Source organism: Bidens hawaiensis, unplaced genomic scaffold, assembly GCF_021521415.1.
Source record: "Bidens hawaiensis isolate Kalapana, Puna unplaced genomic scaffold, B.hawaiensis_p1.1 tig00004007_1, whole genome shotgun sequence".
Taxonomy (NCBI): domain Eukaryota; kingdom Viridiplantae; phylum Streptophyta; class Magnoliopsida; order Asterales; family Asteraceae; genus Bidens; species Bidens hawaiensis.
Window position 1 is genome coordinate 1,617,750 of NW_027491235.1, and position 17,670 is coordinate 1,635,419.

The following is a 17,670-nucleotide window of genomic DNA, read 5'->3' on the forward strand; positions in this document are numbered from 1 at the left end:
GAGGGATTCAACTGGAACAACTATGTTCAACTAGCTAATGTTGTAGACGTATTTGAAGATGTTGCTTGTTACGTCACATATTTTTGTGCTCAGGATATATTATCTTTATGTGACTTATGGATTAGATATCCTTAAGATATGAGTTCCAGGTTACGCAGGATCAAGGATCCTCAATACTTATTGTTCGCTAACGGTTGTACTCTTTTAATGGTGTTGTATTTAGCGGGTATAACGGCTAAGAGACCAAGTCTACCCACTAATTCGCAGCTCAATGGAAATAGCACGTGGTCAAAGTGGATGCGATGTTTCTATGGAGCAGTGGCGGATTTGTAGGGATGTTAGTTAGCTTATTTTTTGTATTTATATTGAGCTATATCAGTTTTTGGATACACACACAACTTTCACAACATACTCGCAGAGATTATTCTAGCTACACTTACTCACACTTAGCTTTATTGTAATAACTGGTCATAAGCTCCACCATTGTAACACTTTTTTCATGATTAGTATAGTGGTGATCGACAATTGTCATCACCCGGGGTTTTTGTGGCGGCGATGCTATTACGAGCAAGGGTTTTTCCTCGTAAAAAATCTATGTTTTCATCCTTAATTTGTCTATATAATTATCATTGATATACTAGCACTCTACCTCATAAAACAAATTTCGTTACATTATCTTTAACCGATGTTTTAGCAAAACAATTTGGCGCCCACCGTGGGGGAAGTGGTGCTTTAATCCAGAAGATTTCTCATCAATTTTCAACCTTTTCAACCTATACTGGTACCAATGGCCTCTTAAAAAATTTCTACTTCAACCACCATGTCTTCATCAGTTGCTCCCTCATTAGAAGCTTCATTGCCAATGCCTCCTCCACCCGCGGGAGTACAGAGAACCAACACTACTGGGAGCAAGATGCAAACTCCAGTCTTCCAAGGCTCAAAGACCACTGCTGCCACTTCTATGATAAATTCTAACAATGATGTTTCTGCTATGTTTTCACAGGTTAAGGCATACATGGAACAGCTAAACAGAGCCAACCAGAAGATCGTACGCGAAATTGAAGATCTTAAGAAGACAAAGAGGACAGTGGAGGATCAGACTCCCTTGATGCCTAGGATACTGGATTTTACCACTCCAGGATTTATGGCTCAAGATGCTCAAGGATCCTCCATTCTTCAACAAGGATCATCAATCTTCTAACCAGGATTCTCTATCCTTCAACCAGGATCCATGGGTCAGTACACTCAAGGATCCTCGATCCTCCAGCAAGGATCATCCATCCTTCAACCAGGATCCATGGGTCAGTACACTCAAGGATCCTCGATCCTCCAACAAGTATCATCCATCTTTCAACAGTATCCATGTGTCAGCACACTCAAGGATCATTCATTCTTCATCCAGGATCCTCTATCCTTCAACCAGGATCCTTTAGATTGTTTCATCAAGGATCCTTCAACTTTCAGCCTCAAGGATCCTATATGCAAAGTCAAGGATCCTCGGGACTTGAACATCAAAGGTCGTCGGAAGTCCATGAGGGAGATTTTATCCCTATGCAGACTATTGCCTCTGGTGGACCAACTATTATAGTTGACCCTTCTTATCCTGGATACCTCTTCTGGGATACCAACATTTAATCAACAAAGAGGTAACCTTTATAATCATACATCTTTAGACACTAACCTTGGTTCTACGCAGGATACATGTATCAATCTAGCTATGGCCAAGGAACTACAAAAACTTAAGGACATGATATCTAGTGTCCCAAGAGTGGTTCGAGCTGTTCTTGAGATTCCAGAAGGAAGTCATAAGCTATAAGGTTTGTTCCACCGATATGTGATGTTAAGATCCCGAAGCGCTTTCAAACCCCTAACATGAATGTGTATGATGGCTCAGTAAATCCAGAGGAACATGTGACTCAATACAAGGAAAGAATGGAAATCAATACCATTATGGAAATACTTAAAGAGGACTGCCTGTGCAAAGGTTTTGGATCCACGTTAACTTGATCTGCTCTCAAATGGCTGCTAAGTCTTCTTCCCTATTATGTTACTTCATTTTCACACTTAGTTAACTTGTTCAATAGCCAATTTTCTTGTAGTAGAAAATTTGAGAAATTAACTAGCGATTAATATCATGTTGTCCAACCTCGAGATGAATCTTTAAAGGATTTCGTCACCAAGTTTGGAAGAGAGGACTTAGAAATCCCAAATATTGACATGGTTATGGCTGTTGAGGCATTCAAGATGGGGTTACAAAAGGACTCCCTATTTTATGATAATCTTGTTATGACCCCATACAGGCCATTAGATGAAGTTAGGAACAGGGCAATCAGGTTCATAGGACTGGAGAATGATGAAAGGATCCACGAAAGGTTGGGTACTCCAACAAAACAGATGTCACCCGAAAAGAATCAAGGATCCTGCTATAGGAACAACAATCCCAAGCTGTATTCAAAGTTCAACAACCAAAATGGAGGAACAACAATCCCAAGCTATATTCAAAGTTCAACAACCAAAATATCCGTGCGGTTAAAGAAGACGAATATGAGGATTATCCAAGAATTTCCGAATATTGCTTTTCTGTTGATACTCATGGCTTAATATGTGACATGAGATATCTAGGAGAAAAAGCAAGGTGGCCTGTCACACCCCGACTAGGAAGTTGCGGAAGCGTAATACGGGAATGTAACAGATAATACTGGTATCAACAACATTGTTTATAAAGAAAATTCATAAACTAATTTACATCATAATACATGGGTTGGTACTAAGTTTACAAACTAGATGAGAAAAACACATAACCGGTTTACGAGCTTCTTATACAGTATTATATCAGCGTCTATTCACAGCTATTCAACTTTCTTTCTAACACCAAGCATGTAAGCAAATCATTCCACTTTTGCTTTACCTGAAAAGCATGTTAAAACGGGTCAACTACGTCTAGTTGGTGAGTTTCAAGTTTCACGAGTATCAATGAAATCAGTTCACGAGTTCGTAAAGTTTACAGTGTGTATGTATATATGTCTGTGTATGATGCATTATACTAAGCCACAAGTGAAACCGAAACGAGCTATACTGCATGGCCTCTCCTGCCCATGCACTCCTGTTGGCATTTAACAGCCAATTTGCCCCATGTATGTACTATGTCTAACACCACATAGCAGTATGTAAATATATAATGACAATGTGCAACTGGTTTTTACATATGTTCCGGCTTACCCCACCGGCTCTGTCACAGTTGGGTTTGTCAAACCGATAGTACTATCCACACGCCACCGGCACGAAGTTAATCACTTGTGTTTGCGGGGACTTGTCAAGTGTTAGTACTTAGATAATCCACATCATCACACGTTTTCAATTATAACAGTTTATGTAAACATGCTTTTCACCCCAAAAGTTCGTAACACAGTTTAGAAAGTGGGGGTCGTGAAACTCACCTTATCGTAGTTCGCACAGAAATCACGTATCAAATAGTCAGATGTCTCGTTTATAGCCTGATTCCTATAAACGGTATCGTATCGTTAATACTAGTAGAGTGTTCAAGCTAAGTCGGGCTGTATAGATAATCTGGGTATAGCTGTTAGGCCCAGAACATGACCATAGTCTTAGATTGTGACGTTGTATGCTATGAAATGTTTAAAACTGGATTTGGCTCAGTTTCACCGTTTTCCGAGCCTAGCTCAGTTGATCGTTTATACGTTTCGGGATTAGGTAAGGTCACATAAAACTTAAGTAAATATATTGATTGATAAAATAATTTGATTTATGAAAGAATTTTAAAGTTTCGGTGTCTGGTTTGATTGCAGGGTTCGTTTCCGTCTTTACACGGGTTTGATTATACAAAACGCGCACAATCCACCCGATTTGTCCGGAATTCTCGTAAAAAGTTCGTTTTTATCAATATCATTCAAAAATGTGATATTTGACCACTTTTGACATTTTGACATACCAGTCAGTCCGTTAAACACAAAACTGCCGGTTTCGTTAAAACAATTATAATTTAAATCTTTGATAAATCATAACTAAATATGTAATTATATATAAATTATGTAAATTTTTGTAAAAATACATTAAGACATGGAGAATTTAATAAAAATATTTCCAGAAATTTTATGATTATTTATTTATTTATAGAAATTCATTTAATAGGTTATAATCATGTAATAAATGGCCCGTTTATATCAAACGACCTCCGAAAAATCCCATAATTTTTACCAATGGCCTCAATGTCATTACATAGCCCCTGAAAAATTTCCAGAACCTAACTCTTTTGACAAAATGCCTTTTTGTGCATTTTTCGGCTGTTAAAATTCGGTTAAGCCATGATCGCACAAACCATAATTAGACATTTCCAATGATTCCCAAACTTTACCAGTGATCTTACCATCACATATTAAACTTCAAAACCAAGTTTCATAATTTTTCAATATGTTTAGCTATTTTTCCCAAATAAACGCTCATAAACGGGAATAAATTCACCAAATATTCTCCGTTTATCGAAAAATTACCAAATTTGAAAAGGGACTCATTTATTTGATCCCTAATGTCCCTGAAAATTTTCACAAGCTAACAACAAGCACGTCACAACCTAATACTAAACAGCCCCTAAACGAGTATTACGGGTTTACCTTGTCGGTTTTCGATGAATTTTGCTAGCTTAAACGACTCTCCGGGTCTCGGGTTGCAAACTCAGTATATCTACATATCATATAACATCAAACCAAGCATAAATCATCCATGTAACAGCCTTGATAATTAGGGTTTCGGTTTTGGGTTCAAACCGAACTTTCTAACCGTAAAAATGTTGTATTCATGTTCTAATCCGCGTTTTTGATCAAAAAAATATATGTTTCTGGTTTGTAAACATGTTTAACATCAAAACATAATTTTACTTGATTTTTAGGGTTTTTGGATGGTTAAACATGTTTAAAACTAATTAAAACATGTTTATATATTAATCATATACATCAAACTTTGTTAAAACTTTATAGAATTTGATCTCACCTTAGGGTTTGAAAGGAAGTTGAGAGCACAGAGGTTTAGAGCTGCTGGACTTGAAAATGTGTTGTATGTTGTATTGAATGAAACAAACTTAGGATGTAAGCTTTGTATTAAAAGGTGTGATGTTTAGGAAAGGGGGGCTGCCGATCGGACTCTTGGGAGGCCCTTAATGGGCTGTTTTGGCCCATTAAACTATACACACAAGCCCAAACATGAAAAGCCCATTTCAAATTTAGTTCGGGTCCGGTTTTTCGCAAGAAAATTAATTCGGGTGTAAGAAATAGCGTAACAACGAGTGTTTTTCAGCTTATTTTTGTAAAATAAGAAAAACGTACTGATTCGTTGTAAAATTCCAAAATATTTTCATGGATTGCTTAGAACATGTCATATAAGTGTTTTATAAATCTTTTTCGGCTTAACGGATGCTACAATGCTTGTTTTGACATTAACGATTGCGTTTAAGCTTATAGCGTATCGATAAACGAAACCTTTTTCGTTTAAAGGGTTTTAAACGTACTGGAGCCTAAATATCAATATGTTAGCCTCTATAACATATATATAACTCGTATATGACCCCTCAGTATGTATACGGGTCATAATTAGTATCGGTCGGTTACTCGTTTAAGCACTACGAATTAACCGATTTATCGTTTACTTGTTACGTAAAGAATATAGTATACCTCGTTTTATCATGAATGTCACATTCTCCCCCCGTTAAGAAATTTCGTCCCCGAAATTTAATGTGTCATCGGTTTTCTAGGGAACAGGTGTGGGTATTTCTTTCGGAATTCGTCCTTTCGTTCCCAAGTATATTCGGGTCCTTGTTTTGAATTCCACCGAACTTTTACCAATGAAATTTTGTTGTGTCGTAACTGTTTGGTTTTCCCGTCTACAATTTCTACCGGTTCCTCTACGAAGTTGAGTTTTTCGTTGATCTGAACATCTTCCAGTGGTACTATTGTCGTTTCATCAGTCAAACACTTTTTCAGATTCGATACATGAAACACGTCGTGAATAGTACTCAGTTCTAAGGGTAGTTTTAATCGGTAAGCTACGGGACCAATTTTTGCGACAATCTCAAAAGGTCCGATGTATCTCGGGGCTAGTTTCCCAGTCTTTCCAAATCTTATAACACCCTTCCATGGCGATACTTTTAAGAATACCTTATCACCTATTTCAAAAGATAACGGTTTTCTGCGAATATCGGCATAACTCTTTTGTCGGTCACGGGCAGCTTTCAATTTTTGTTTAACCTGGTGGATCTTATCGGTGGTTTCCTGAATTAAATCGGATCTTGAAATTTGAGTGTCACCCACTTCTGTCCAACATAGTGGTGATCTACATTTTCGCCCGTATAGAGCTTCATAAGGTGCTGCTTGTATACTACTGTGATAACTGTTATTGTAAGAGAATTCAATGAGTGGGAGGTGTTGATCCCAATTCCCTTTGAAGTCCAGTACACAAGCACGAAGTAAATCTTCTAAGGTTTGGATAGTTCGTTCAGATTGACCATCGGTTTGGGGGTGGTAAGCCGTACTTAAGTCGATTCGGGTTCCTAAGGCTTCTTGTACTGCTTGCCAGAAATGTGAAGTAAAGTGACTGTCTCGATCGGAAATAATCGAAAGAGGTACTCCGTGTCGAGATACTATTTCATCGATGTAAATTTGAGCGAGTTTTTCGGTGGTGTAGTTGTTACGGATGGGAATAAAGTGTGCGGATTTGGTTAACCGGTCTACAATTACCCAAATTGCGTTGTGTCCTCTAGAGGTTTTAGGAAGGTGTGTCACAAAGTCCATGGTAATTTGTTCCCATTTCCATTGTGGGATTTCGGGTTGTTGTAACATTCCCGAAGGTTTTTGGTATTCCGCCTTTACCCTTGCACATGTTGCACATTTACTTACATACACGGCTATATCCTTTTTCATACCAGCCCACCAGTAAAATTCTTTAACATCCTTATACATCTTATCAGTACCTGGATGAATAGAATATTTGGATTTGTGTGCTTCATCAAGAATCAACTTTCGGAGTTTATGAAGTGTTGGAATCCAGACCCGGTTTTTGTAATAATATACTTCATCGGTTCTCTTCTCAAAATTCTTTTCATTTCCATGTAGTTCTTCTTTTTCTAGCTGATCTGCCTTCAAGGCCTCATCTTGTGCAACGCGAACCTGTTCGGTTAGGCTACTTTGAACAATCATTCCGAGTGCTCGTACCCTTAATGGTCTGATTCTGTCTTTTCGGCTTAAAGCATCAGCTACTACGTTGGCTTTACCAGGATGGTATTTAATCTCACAATCATAATCATTTAACAGTTCTACCCATCTCCTTTGTCTCATGTTTAGCTCTTTCTGATCGAATATGTGTTGTAGGCTTTTGTGATCAGTATAGATGGTACATTTAGTGCCATACAAGTAATGTCTCCAAATCTTCAATGCAAAGATAACTGCTCCTAATTCCAAATCATGGGTCGTATAATTCTTTTCATGCACTTTTAATTGTCGGGAAGCATATGCTATTACTTTCTTTCTTTGCATCAGTACGCATCCTAAACCTTTACGAGATGCGTCACAATATACCACCAATTCATCAGTTCCATCTGGAAGGCTTAATATTGGAGCCTCACATAACTTCTTTTTTAACACTTGGAAGACCATTTCTTGTTCTTCTCCCCATTCATATGCTCGATCTTTTTGAGTTAGGAGGGTTAAAGGTTGTGCAATACTTGAAAAGTTTTCAATGAATCTTCTATAATACCCAGCTAGTCCTAAGAATTGACGAATTTCTCTTGGTGACTTAGGCACTTGCCAATTCTTAATGGCCTCAATTTTACTTGGGTCTACTTGGATCCCTTGATGGTTCACAATGTGTCCCAAAAACTGTACTTCTTGTAGCCAAAACTCACATTTGGACAACTTTGCGTATAACTTCTCTTGCCTCAATAATTTTAAGATTTCCCGTAAATGTTGTTCATGTTCCTCCTTACTTCTCGAATATATCAAAATATCATCGATAAACACTATCACAAACTTGTCAAGGTAAGGTTTGCAAACACGGTTCATGAGGTCCATAAACACTGCAGGTGCATTTGTCAACCCAAACGGCATAACCAAAAATTCATAGTGACCATACCGAGTTCGGAAGGCTGTTTTTGGTACGTCTTCTTCCTGAATTCTCACTTGATGATAACCAGATTTAAGATCAATTTTTGAAAAATACTTCGCACCTTGGAGCTGATCAAACAAGTCATCAATTCGAGGTAAGGGGTATCTATTCTTTACAGTCACTTTATTCAATTCCCGGTAATCAATTCACATTCGAAAACTCCCATCCTTCTTCTTTACAAACAACACTGGTGCTCCCCACGGTGAGTAACTAGGGCGAATAAAACCCCTGTCCAGTAACTCTTGTAACTGGTTGGACAGTTCTTGCATTTCAGAAGGTGCAAGTCGATAAGGTGCCTTAGCAATAGGTGCTGCTCCCGGTATCAAGTCAATACGGAATTCAACTTGTCGGGTCGGTGGTAAACCAGGCAACTCATCGGGGAATACGTCTGAATACTCGTGTACCACTGGGATGTCTTCCAATCGTTTTTCCTCGGGTTCCTTAACTGTTACACTCGCCAAGTATAATGTACAACCTTGGCGTAAATATCTCAATGCCTTAAGTTGAGATATGAGAGGCAGTACCGTTCCAGATTTCTCACCTTGAACAATTATAGCTTCATCATTCGAAAGAGGTATTCTAACGGTCTTATCCTTACAGACAATTTCAGCTTTATACTTAGATAGCCAGTCCATACCGATTATAACATCGAAACTTCCCAATTCCACTGGGAGTAAATCAATAAGGAATGGGTGGTCGTTTAGGATAAGGGAACAGTCTCGGACTATTCGGTTAACAAGTATAGACTTACCGTTAGCGAGTTCTATAGTATATGGTTTTGTTAGTTCACTAACCGGCATATTTTCTAAAGGTAAGAAATTAACAGATATGAAACTTCTATCGGCACCCGTATCAAACAAAACTGAAGCATACTGACACGAAACTAAGAATGTACCTGTCACCACATTTGGATCATGACGCGCTTCACCAGGTCCTAATACAAACGCGCGTCCCTTAGCTGCATTGGAGGTTGATGTTTGTGCTTGGTTCTGCCTTCTCACTGCACTCGGGTTCAAATTAGGGCAGTATCTCCGAAAATGTTCCGTACTGCCACATTTATAACATGTATGAGGGTTCATTGTAGATGGAGTTTGCTGATTAGATTGTTATCGGATTGGTTGGTGACTAGGTGTTTGTGAACGACGAGGTTGGGTTGTTTGAAACTGTCGGTTTGAAGTATTCATTATTGTTCTACCACTTGGGGCATTATGCCCAATATTTCCGCTTCTCTGACATATGATCGTTCGACAATTTCCAGTATGATGAAAATTACACTTTCCACACTTCGGAAATGACCCCTTGTATGTATCATGTTTCATGTCGAAACTGGTCATAGCATAGTCCTGAGTTGTAGGGCATATTCGTTTATTCTGAGATTTCACTTGTGTTCTAGGGGTATAACTAGTTCGTTTCAAACTGGATGGTTCTCCTGGAACTCTTAATACACCATTTCTTGTAAGGTCAAAAGTAACGACGCTGGCTTGTAACACGGCACTCTCTAAAGTTGGGTGGGCTGCGGAATAGACTATACTTCTCACAGCTGGGGTCAGTCCCCAAATATAACGCTCAATGCGCTTGAATTCCGGAATAATTGACCATGGTACCAAACGAGTCAATTCAATGAAACGATTTGTGTAACTTCGATGATCAGTGCCTCTCATTTCCAAATTCCAAAGTTCGTGTTCTAATTTCAGGATCTCATCTCTTGGGCTAAATTGTTCTAACATGAGGGTTTTTAATTCAGTCCATGACATACGATTAATGGCATCTTATCCCCTTATTTGGACTACCGTGTTCCACCACATCAGCGCTTGGTCTAGAAACATACTGGTAGCAAATCTGACCACGCGGTTCGGTGGACACTTACTGATATTAATTACTAATTTGGTCTTTTCTATCCATTCGACCAGTCCGCCAGGTCCTTCAATACCCTTAAACTCAATCGATTTACATGATGTAAATTGTTTGTATGAGTACTTCTGACGCGGGGGTTCTCGGTTATTATTATTGTTATTATCGGTATTGGTCCGAGTATTATCATTATTAGTTGTGTTAACAACCGGTACAGGGTTCGGGATATTATCAGGGTGCACAACAGGTTCTGGGTTCCCAGTGACATTCATAGTTGGGAGAGTGTTATTATTATTTATGACATTATCAGTATTCACCGGGATAGTAACACCCGGGGCTACATTAGTGTCCGGCGGAGGTGTATTAACAGTGGCCGTGGTGGTGCTCGTAGGTTGATTAACAGTATTGTTAGCACGTATGCCTGCAGTGACTTGGGCTACAATTGTTGGTATCACTGCTTGTAGTTGACGAGCAATCATTGCGGCCACTTCCGCCTCAGACAAAGTGTTTGTTTTCTTCGGGGCCATTCTATAGAATAATCAATTATAATAATCAATATCGTTTCACTATGATCAACACAACTTTACAATATTTCAATTTCACAACACATAACTATGCCAAAGAAAACACGTTTGTATTAATTATAATCATTACTGTACATATGCATCCAAAATTAGCGCATAAGCTTAACCTGGTATAGGCCAGCGCTTGTATATGCGTATCAAAAGTTGTCACCAAGTGACATGTAGACTTAACCCGATAAGGGCCAGTGCTTGAAATAGTACTAAACCACAAACAACTCTCAAGTCAGCCCAACATGCTGTAACAAAATGCTGCTTGGGATATCAAAAGACTATATACATAAGATCAGACTACGATGTCCTATCCATTCTTTGCAACATGAAACCACAACCAAACAACAGCAGCCACTAGGGCCGCATTAACCGCTAAACACGCCCCCAGTAGTATCATCGCTCGATCCTGACGCCCGTGGCTGTGAGCACTGGATCTTTGTACAATTCTGATTTCCTGTTGCATATACCTCATGTGATCATACATATCATGTCTATGCTGGTTTAGGCTATTTATCGTATGTGAGTGTTCTAAGAGCTGATCAGTTGCTAAACCAAACCATGCTGAATCAGAATGACGAGGTGGCTCGGGTACCGGGGCGGGTAAACCCCAAGTAGGAATAGGTATCTCTGTTACCCGGACACGCGATGTTTCTCCCCTATGGTACGTAGATCGAGGTGGGAAAGAGGTGTGCTCAGGTGGACGCACTGAAATACGAGCGGTCTGACGGTTTCTAATAATGGGTGGGGGTACTGGTGTATGCTGTACAGGTGGAGTAGGGGATCTGGGTGCTCTAACAGGTGAACGATAAGCACTAGTAGCTCCCTGTTCTACTACATTCCTAGGGGATTCCCTAGGGGGATAGGTGTCACAACGATAACCCGATAAGTCGGGTTGATCTGCGGGTACCTCGCGTGGAATTACCGCATCTGCACCTTCTTCTATTTCCTCTGGCTCCTCCTCAGTTTCTTCTTCCGGATCCTCCTCCTCCTCCTCAGGCCTTGTTGGTAGGGTATTAGGTAAACGATCAGTAGATCTTGACATGTTCCTGCACAATGGTTAGTGTTAAGAATAATATCCTTCTATACTAATCATAGTAAGATACGTGCAGGTATTTATACACATAAGCACAAATAATCGTTTATATACACAAATATTTATCTATTATTATATTTTATACACATATGTTGCTGTTTTTACCTATTCGATTGTTTATCGACTTCTTCTCGAATTTCCTCGTACAAACAAGTCCGTTATTACGTTCCGGACCATAATAACCCACTTGTCCATTCGCGTTCATCACGAGAATCATTCGTGTATATTATTTAATATTATTTTATTCCCAGAGTTAATCGAGCCTACGGTTATCTTAGGGTATCCTAAGGGACATCCTAATTCTTTATAACCAATGGCTCTGATACCAACTTCTGTCACACCCTGACTAGGAAGTTGCGGAAGCGTAATACGGGAATGTAACAGATAAGGTATGTATGTTAAGAACCTATGGTTGTGTTTTAATAGTTTGATCATCGTATATAGATCCTTGATTGGGTTTAACATAAATCCGGTTTTATGTGTAATGGTTAACAAGATTTTAAACTTAATTCCCTCTGTGTTTTTATTAATAAATGGTTATTTTGGACTTTGATAATCTTTCTAAAACCCAACAAATTTAACTTGAGGAAATGGAGATGCTTGACAATAAATGGTGTATGGTAAGTGTTATTAGAAGAGCTCAAAGGTTCAAAGAAATAACCGAGAAAAACTGTCTTGATGGAACATCTTCAAAGTTGGGCTTTGCTAAATCCAAAGTGAGATGCGTCCGATGCAAAGAAAAGTGGCATTTCAAGAAGGGAGTGTGCAAACAAAGAAGTTGGTGATTGTAGTGCCAATCCTCTTGGATGAGATTACAATCGGCAAGCTATTTACCATCAAATTCAACTAACAAGTCTTCTGATGATGGAAATAAACCGACTGAAGCTGAAGGATCAAATTCTAAAGCATACCATGCTGCTCATGTGGATGAGGGATTCAACTGGAACAACTATGTTCAACTAGCTAATGTTGTAGACGTATTTGAAGATGTTGCTTGTTACGTCACATATTTTTGTGCTCAGGATATATTATCTTTATGTGACTTATGGATTAGATATCCTTAAGATATGAGTTCCAGGTTACGCAGGATCAAGGATCCTCAATACTTATTGTTCGCTAACGGTTGTACTCTTTTAATGGTGTTGTATTTAGCGGGTATAACGGCTAAGAGACCAAGTCTACCCACTAATTCGCAGCTCAATGGAAATAGCACGTGGTCAAAGTGGATGCGATGTTTCTATGGAGCAGTGGCGGATTTGTAGGGATGTTAGTTAGCTTATTTTTTGTATTTATATTGAGCTATATCAGTTTTTGGATACACACACAACTTTCACAACATACTCGCAGAGATTATTCTAGCTACACTTACTCACACTTAGCTTTATTGTAATAACTGGTCATAAGCTCCACCATTGTAACACTTTTTTCATGATTAGTATAGTGGTGATCGACAATTGTCATCACCCGGGGTTTTTGTGGCGGCGATGCTATTACGAGCAAGGGTTTTTCCTCGTAAAAAATCTATGTTTTCATCCTTAATTTGTCTATATAATTATCATTGATATACTAGCACTCTACCTCATAAAACAAATTTCGTTACATTATCTTTAACCGATGTTTTAGCAAAACAATTTGGCGCCCACCGTGGGGGAAGTGGTGCTTTAATCCAGAAGATTTCTCATCAATTTTCAACCTTTTCAACCTATACTGGTACCAATGGCCTCTTAAAAAATTTCTACTTCAACCACCATGTCTTCATCAGTTGCTCCCTCATTAGAAGCTTCATTGCCAATGCCTCCTCCACCCGCGGGAGTACAGAGAACCAACACTACTGGGAGCAAGATGCAAACTCCAGTCTTCCAAGGCTCAAAGACCACTGCTGCCACTTCTATGATAAATTCTAACAATGATGTTTCTGCTATGTTTTCACAGGTTAAGGCATACATGGAACAGCTAAACAGAGCCAACCAGAAGATCGTACGCGAAATTGAAGATCTTAAGAAGACAAAGAGGACAGTGGAGGATCAGACTCCCTTGATGCTAGGATACTGGATTTTACCACTCCAGGATTTGTGGCTCAAGATGCTCAAGGATCCTCCATTCTTCAACAAGGATCATCAATCTTCTAACCAGGATTCTCTATCCTTCAACCAGGATCCATGGGTCAGTACACTCAAGGATCCTCGATCCTCCAGCAAGGATCATCCATCCTTCAACCAGGATCCATGGGTCAGTACACTCAAGGATCCTCGATCCTCCAACAAGTATCATCCATCTTTCAACAGTATCCATGTGTCAGCACACTCAAGGATCATTCATTCTTCATCCAGGATCCTCTATCCTTCAACCAGGATCCTCTAGATTGTTTCATCAAGGATCCTTCAACTTTCAGCCTCAAGGATCCTATATGCAAAGTCAAGGATCCTCGGGACTTGAACATCAAAGGTCGTCGGAAGTCCATGAGGGAGATTTTATCCCTATGCAGACTATTGCCTCTGGTGGACCAACTATTATAGTTGACCCTTCTTATCCTGGATACCTCTTCTGGGATACCAACATTTAATCAACAAAGAGGTAACCTTTATAATCATACATCTTTAGACACTAACCTTGGTTCTACGCAGGATACATGTATCAATCTAGCTATGGCCAAGGAACTACAAAAACTTAAGGACATGATATCTAGTGTCCCAAGAGTGGTTCGAGCTGTTCTTGAGATTCCAGAAGGAAGTCATAAGCTATAAGGTTTATTCCACCGATATGTGATGTTAAGATCCCGAAGCGCTTTCAAACCCCTAACATGAATGTGTATGATGGCTCAGTAAATCCAGAGGAACATGTGACTCGATACAAGGAAAGAATGGAAATCAATACCATTATGGAAATACTTAAAGAGGACTGCCTGTGCAAAGGTTTTGGATCCACGTTAACTTGATCTGCTCTCAAATGGCTGCTAAGTCTTCTTCCCTATTATGTTACTTCATTTTCACACTTAGTTAACTTGTTCAATAGCCAATTTTCTTGTAGTAGAAAATTTGAGAAATTAACTAGCGATTAATATCATGTTGTCCAACCTCGAGATGAATCTTTAAAGGATTTCGTCACCAAGTTTGGAAGAGAGGACTTAGAAATCCCAAATATTGACATGGTTATGGCTGTTGAGGCATTCAAGATGGGGTTACAAAAGGACTCCCTATTTTATGATAATCTTGTTATGACCCCATGCAGGCCATTAGATGAAGTTAGGAACAGGGCAATCAGGTTCATAGGACTGGAGAATGATGAAAGGATCCACGAAAGGTTGGGTACTCCAACAAAACAGAAGTCACCCGAAAAGAATCAAGGATCCTGCTATAGGAACAACAATCCCAAGCTGTATTCAAAGTTCAACAACCAAAATGGAGGAACAACAATCCCAAGCTATATTCAAAGTTCAACAACCAAAATATCCGTGCGGTTAAAGAAGACGAATATGAGGATTATCCAAGAATTTCCGAATATTGCTTTTCTGTTGATACTCATGGCTTAATATGTGACATGAGATATCTAGGAGAAAAAGCAAGGTGGCCTGTCACACCCCGACTAGGAAGTTGCGGAAGCGTAATACGGGAATGTAACAGATAATACTGGTATCAACAACATTGTTTATAAAGAAAATTCATAAACTAATTTACATCATAATACATGGGTTGGTACTAAGTTTACAAACTAGATGAGAAAAACACATAACCGGTTTACGAGCTTCTTATACAGTATTATATCAGCGTCTATTCACAGCTATTCAACTTTCTTTCTAACACCAAGCATGTAAGCAAATCATTCCACTTTTGCTTTACCTGAAAAGCATGTTAAAACGGGTCAACTACGTCTAGTTGGTGAGTTTCAAGTTTCACGAGTATCAATGAAATCAGTTCACGAGTTCGTAAAGTTTACAGTGTGTATGTATATATGTCTGTGTATGATGCATTATACTAAGCCACAAGTGAAACCGAAACGAGCTATACTGCATGGCCTCTCCTGCCCATGCACTCCTGTTGGCATTTAACAGCCAATTTGCCCCATGTATGTACTATGTCTAACACCACATAGCAGTATGTAAATATATAATGACAATGTGCAACTGGTTTTTACATATGTTCCGGCTTACCCCACCGGCTCTGTCACAGTTGGGTTTGTCAAACCGATAGTACTATCCACACGCCACCGGCACGAAGTTAATCACTTGTGTTTGCGGGGACTTGTCAAGTGTTAGTACTTAGATAATCCACATCATCACACGTTTTCAAGTATAACAGTTTATGTAAACATGCTTTTCACCCCAAAAGTTCGTAACACAGTTTAGAAAGTGGGGGTCGTGAAACTCACCTTATCGTAGTTCGCACAGAAATCACGTATCAAATAGTCAGATGTCTCGTTTATAGCCTGATTCCTATAAACGGTATCGTATCGTTAATACTAGTAGAGTGTTCAAGCTAAGTCGGGCTGTATAGATAATCTGGGTATAGCTGTTAGGCCCAGAACATGACCATAGTCTTAGATTGTGACGTTGTATGCTATGAAATGTTTAAAACTGGATTTGGCTCAGTTTCACCGTTTTCCGAGCCTAGCTCAGTTGATCGTTTATACGTTTCGGGATTAGGTAAGGTCACATAAAACTTAAGTAAATATATTGATTGATAAAATAATTTGATTTATGAAAGAATTTTAAAGTTTCGGTGTCTGGTTTGATTGCAGGGTTCGTTTCCGTCTTTACACGGGTTTGATTATACAAAACGCGCACAATCCACCCGATTTGTCCGGAATTCTCGTAAAAAGTTCGTTTTTATCAATATCATTCAAAAATGTGATATTTGACCACTTTTGACATTTTGACATACCAGTCAGTCCGTTAAACACAAAACTGCCGGTTTCGTTAAAACAATTATAATTTAAATCTTTGATAAATCATAACTAAATATGTAATTATATATAAATTATGTAAATTTTTGTAAAAATACATTAAGACATGGAGAATTTAATAAAAATATTTCCAGAAATTTTATGATTATTTATTTATTTATAGAAATTCATTTAATAGGTTATAATCATGTAATAAATGGCCCGTTTATATCAAACGACCTCCGAAAAATCCCATAATTTTTACCAATGGCCTCAATGTCATTACATAGCCCCTGAAAAATTTCCAGAACCTAACTCTTTTGACAAAATGCCTTTTTATGCGTTTTTCGGCTGTTAAAATTCGGTTAAGCCATGATCGCACAAACCATAATTAGACATTTCCAATGATTCCCAAACTTTACCAGTGATCTTACCATCACATATTAAACTTCAAAACCAAGTTTCATAATTTTTCAATATGTTTAGCTATTTTTCCCAAATAAACGCTCATAAACGGGAATAAATTCACCAAATATTCTCCATTTATCGAAAAATTACCAAATTTGAAAAGGGACTCATTTATTTGATCCCTAATGTCCCTGCAAATTTTCACAAGCTAACAACAAGCACGTCACAACCTAATACTAAACAGCCCCTAAACGAGTATTACGGGTTTACCTTGTCGGTTTTCGATGAATTTTGCTAGCTTAAACGACTCTCCGGGTCTCGGGTTGCAAACTCAGTATATCTACATATCATATAACATCAAACCAAGCATAAATCATCCATGTAACAGCCTTGATAATTAGGGTTTCGGTTTTGGGTTCAAACCGAACTTTCTAACCGTAAAAATGTTGTATTCATGTTCTAATCCGCGTTTTTGATCAAAAAAATATATGTTCCTGGTTTGTAAACATGTTTAACATCAAAACATAATTTTACTTGATTTTTAGGGTTTTTGGATGGTTAAACATGTTTAAAACTAATTAAAACATGTTTATATATTAATCATATACATCAAACTTTGTTAAAACTTTATAGAATTTGATCTCACCTTAGGGTTTGAAAGGAAGTTGAGAGCACAGAGGTTTAGAGCTGCTGGACTTG